Consider the following 5,577-nt stretch of genomic DNA (forward strand, 5'->3'; position numbering starts at 1 on the left):
AGAGTGTTCCTTTGTCCCAGTCAGAGCTTTGCTTTTTTCTCTACGAACAAATGGTTATCAAAGATACTTAAATATAGGACTTCCCTAGTGGCGCAGTGGTTGAGAGTCCGCCTGCCGATGCAGGGGATGCGGGTTCGTGCCCCGGTCCGGGAAAATCCCACATGCTGTGGAGGGGCTGGGCCCGTGAGCCATGGCCGCTGAGCCTACGTGTCCAGAGCCTGTGCTCCGCAACGGGAGAGGCCACAGCAGTGAGAGGCTGACGTACCGCCAAAATAAAAGATGCTTAAATATAAATGAAACATACAGCTGAAAAACGAACAGGAGATGATTAACTGAAGATATTGTTGACAGAAAATTGATTTTAAAAAGAATTATTTATAAAGCATGTGAAACTACCAAAGGAAAAGCATTAAAATTTTTTAAACACCAAAATGTTGTATTTTAAAAATATAAACATAATAAAAACAAAGTATAAAATTAGCATAAAATATCAACATTCCATTGTCTTCACAGGAGAAATACTTTATCAACATTAAATTAAAACAATTATAGTAGGTCAATTGCCTGACATTTCCAAACACACTTCTTTGGGAAACTGCCCAAAGCACCTGTAACAGCTAGTTACGTTTTGTACCACTTGCTCTCTTATCCCAGTCTCACTTCGGTCACAGCTAGTTGGATTTAGGGTCAACACCTGATCTCAAGGATGTTTATTTGTAGTGATGTGACCTAGCAGATAAAAAACAAACAAAATAAAGCCAATCAAATCCGGTCATTGGGAATTTATATTGTAAGTAAGAAAAAATTTGCAAATCGGAAGTAGCACAGAGGACAGTGTGTTAAAATGACAGTCTAATAAGTTACCTTATTTCTAAGGTGGACTTTTTTTAAATCACATTTTGACCTCTAAATTAAGGCTACATCTTATTAAGAACGAGTTTGCATTGGAATCATGTGCAAGGGTTGATAAGACATATTACTGGGCCCCACTCCCAATTCCTGATGCTGGATTGTCTTCAGTGGGGCCTGCAAATTTTCATTTCTAACAATGCAGGCAAGAGCACACCTTGAGAAGCTGTGATGTATTTCTTAGTAGCATTTCCAGCCAGGTACGTGAAAACCTAATGCAGGTAAGACCAACAGAGCACCAAGCATAAAGCATCCTAGATTCAATGAAATACTGTATGAAATTATTTGATGATACCAGCTCAATAATACTTTATTTGTACTTACAATTAAATATGAATAACTCTGAGGCATGTGATCACACCACACATCTTAGCTTTTTTTTTTAAACTGTTACAGTCTAGATTTATCTTTCCTTTATAGCCTCGTTGAACAACTTTGTATGTATTCATATTATTCTCCATATTCATATAATCTCTCTATATAGTAATATATGTATAAAGATGTATTAATTGTTTTTCTTATAAAAACTGGGATAATATAAATGTTTCTAAGCATCTTTCTTTTGTCTTTCAGCAATATCTTGTGAAAATCAACCCAAGTCACCTGGTAGAATCAAGGTCAAAGTTAATTATATGATGGACCATAATTTAGCCATCGCCTTACTCTAGGAGTCCTGATAGGCTTGGTTATGCTATAGTAACAGTTACAAAATCTCAGTGGCTTACCCTCTCCAAAAGTTTTCTTTCTTTGGTTATGCTACATGTCCAAAAGAGGAGGGCAAATGAGTTCTGTTCCCCAGTCACTCAGCTGGCCAGACTGATGAAGCTCTAGGTTGACACAAACTTCCACAGCCGCTACAGGGTAGGAAGGAAGCCTGGTGAGCAGCACGTGGACCCAAAGCTTCCACCAAGAAGGGGCACATCACTTCCACTCACAGTGCCCTGGCTCAAACTAGCTAGGTGACACTCCTAGTTTCAATAGGAACAAAGTTCACTCTTAACCATATTTCTAGAAAGGAATATTTTTAGCAGCTTATGTGACTACCACACTACTAATGGGCATTCCCTTTGTTTCCATGAGCATGCAACCATGAGCATGTAATATATTTCCCTGTTTTTATTTTTAATACACTGGTAGTTTTAGCTCTTTGGAGTAGATTCCCAGGGATTGCTGGATCAAAGAGCCCAGGTATTTTTATAAATATTATCTACTTATTTCCTAAAAGAATGTAAGAATTTATATTTCCTCCAGCAATTTATTAAAATACAATTTTTTCCTGCATCCCCAGCAGCAATAGGTATTATCGCTCTTTTTAATTTTGCAAGTCTTGTGCATATAAATCTGCTTTCATTATTACTTTGATTTGCATTTCCCTGAGCTCTAGTTTAAATGTGAGCATTTATTTTCATGACAGCTGTGCTTATCATTTGTCCATTTTTCCATTGGATTAGTAGTTGTCTTTTTTCTATTAATGATTAAACCTTCTGCATATTACATTGTCATCTGTGTTATAAGTGTATCTTTTCATAATCTATTATTTTTAGACCTTGTTTACATATTTTTCATATCAACATTTGTATGTATTTTCTGAGTTTTCAATCTTGATTAAGAAGCTCCTTCTCGACTCATGATAGTACATACAGTCACATGTTTATCGCAAGATTTTTTGAAAATTTAAGTAATGAAACAAACTTATTTCTGTGTATGGCAAAAGATATGAATGTTATATTCTTAAATTCATATTCTTCAAAATAGCCATTTGTGCCAACATCATTTATTAATCTTTTTTGGCATTAAAATGAATTTCCATCTTTGTCATATATTAAATTGCTATAACTAATATTTATTTCTGAAATTTCAATTCTTTTCTTTAAGTGGTCTCATTACTTCATTAATACCTAATAACTATAAGACACAGTGAAAGCTGTACCCAAAGAAAGTTTATAGACTTAAACACTTTCATTATGAAACAAACAATGAAAAATAAGGATACTAAAACATGTTAGAAATTAGGAACCGAACAATAAAATAACATTTTTTCAAAAAACTAAGGAAGAGGAAATTAAGGAAAATGACAATTAATGAACTAGAACTTCCTCCATCACACTACTGTACCCTGGCACACGAATCTGGGTTTTTTGAAAAGATAATAAATTAGGTAAACTCTGAGCCTGATCAAGGTAAAAGGAGAAAATGAAAAAAGGAAAATAAAAAGGAAAAAGGAGCCATGTCGCAGATACAGAAAGAGACTTTAACGTGTAATTCTATGACCACAATTTGAAAGCTTGAAGGAAACAGGTGAAATCTTAAAAGAGTTAGAAGATATCAGAACGGGTTCAAGAAATAGACAACTTGGGGCTTCCCTGGTGGTGCAGTGGTTGAGAGTCCACCTGCCGATGCAGGGAACACGGGTTCGTGCCCCGGTCCGTGAAGATCCCACATGTCGCGGAGCGGCTGGGCCCGTGAGCCATGGCCGCTGAGCCTGCGCATCCGGAGCCTGTGCTCCGCAACGGGAGAGGCCGCAACAGTGAGGCCCGCATACCGAAAAAAAAAAAAAGAAATAGACAACTTGATTATATTATGTACACATAGAAGACATCGGCAAGGCATTACAGAGCTACTGTTATAATGCACAAATACCTTATCAATTCTTGGATTTGAACATTTAAACAGGTAAACCTGGGTTATTTAAACTATTCCAGGCCATTACAATGGGTGAAAATCTCCCAACTCATTTATGAAGCCAGCATACCTTTAATAAAAAATTCTAGTGAAGATAGTGTTAAAAAGGAAAACTAAGGAAGTATGTAATTTGTGGTTCAAGACTGACAAAATCTGAATAAAATATTGGTCATCAGAATCCATTAATAACAAGCGATGCCCTGTGACCAAGTTCAAGGATGTTCAATATTAGAAAATATATCAACTTAATTGTTATGTCAAAGATTAAAGGGGGAAATTTATATGACTATATTAAAAATTCAGTCATTCGTAACACAATCTTTACATGAGAATGGAGAAATCTGTTAATATATAGGCTATAAATTCCTAGTAACAAATGATATATTAAATGGTGAAACACTTAAAACCAATTAAATTGATATTGAGACCTAGATAGGCTCTTATACTTTTCAACGTTATTTTTGCACTTAAAACAGATATATGAAGACAAGAAAATGAAATAAATGGTATAAATCTTGGAAATAAGAGACGAATATTTTTTGTTGAGTAGGTGATTATATAACTGGGAAATTTAGGAAACCTATTTAAAAAAAGAAAATCTGGTACATTGCCTGGATAAATACACAATGAGAACCTAGAAAAGAAATTTGGGGGAAAATTATTCACAGTTATGACCAAGAACTATAAAATACTTAGGAATAAATTTAAGAAGAAAAGCATATGACCTGAATGAGAAAACTACACAATTCCATCAATGGCCATCGAATAAGAGCTGCAGGACTGTAAAACACAGATAATCATGTTCTCAGACGGGAAGGCATAATACTGTAAAAAAGTCAGTTCTCTCCTAATAGTGTATAACTATAATTCAATTTTATATAATACCAGTAGTGTTGTTTTAGACTTAAAATCTCAAAGCTTATATAAAAAGAAAAATGCCTGAGAGAAGCCAGGAAAAGAGGTTTCAGAATGTATGACAATATCACTATAAAAAATTTAACATGGAATCTGGGGAGGAAGATAGAATAAAATGAGTTGTGTTCAGAGAAACAGACTGAAGCAGAGGAAGACAGAAGAGACTACCTGCAAAAGAGATTGTCATACTGAGTGAAGTAAGTCAGACAGAGAAAGACAAATATCTTACGATATTGCTTATATGTAGAAACTTAAAAAAGGGTACAAATGAACTTACCTGCAAAACAGAAATAGGCTCACAGATATAGGAAACAAACTTATGGTTACCAGTGGGGAAAGATGGAAGGGACAAATTGGGAGATTGGGATTGACATATACACACTGCAATATATAAAATAAGTAAGTAATAAGGGCCTACTGTACAGCACAGGGAACTCTACTCAATACTCTGTAATGGTCTATATGGGAAAAGAATCTAAAGAGAAGGTGGGCCTATGTATATGTAATATAACTGATTCACTTTGCTGTACCCACCTGAAAGTAACACAACATTGTAAATCAACTATACTCCAATAAAAACTTTAAAAATACATATATGTGTTTCAAATCATCACATTGTACACTTTAAACTTACACGATGTTTAAAAAAAAGAGAGAAACACCAACAACACACAAAGGGTGAAAAGAACGTTGCAAATACTGAAGTGAGACAGTCATCCAATTGTTCGTTGTTGTCACCCCTCTACCTGCTGTTCATTTAGGTTGTGGGCTTTAGAATAAACTGCTGCTGTCATCAGCAGTGTTTGAAGTGCTAATTAGCATATTATAATAACAGTCCTTTAGTTGTTTTTACCCTTAAATCAATAGAGGCTTGTCTATAAATAGGATAACCACAGGACTCCTGGGAGAAATTGTTCTCTAGACACAGCACTACTCATGATTTCTTCCAGTTGCCAAGTAATCTACAAAGCCCAGGGTAAGACTAGATTCATGAACTATAGACTCCATTCCTTATGGGACAGGGAACGGCTGTCAGACTTTTCCTTTCTTTGCCAGGCTTTTTGACAGTGC

The sequence above is a fragment of the Lipotes vexillifer genome, unplaced genomic scaffold, assembly GCF_000442215.2.
Source record: "Lipotes vexillifer unplaced genomic scaffold, Lipotes_vexillifer_v1.1 scaffold1226, whole genome shotgun sequence".
NCBI lineage: Eukaryota > Metazoa > Chordata > Mammalia > Artiodactyla > Lipotidae > Lipotes > Lipotes vexillifer.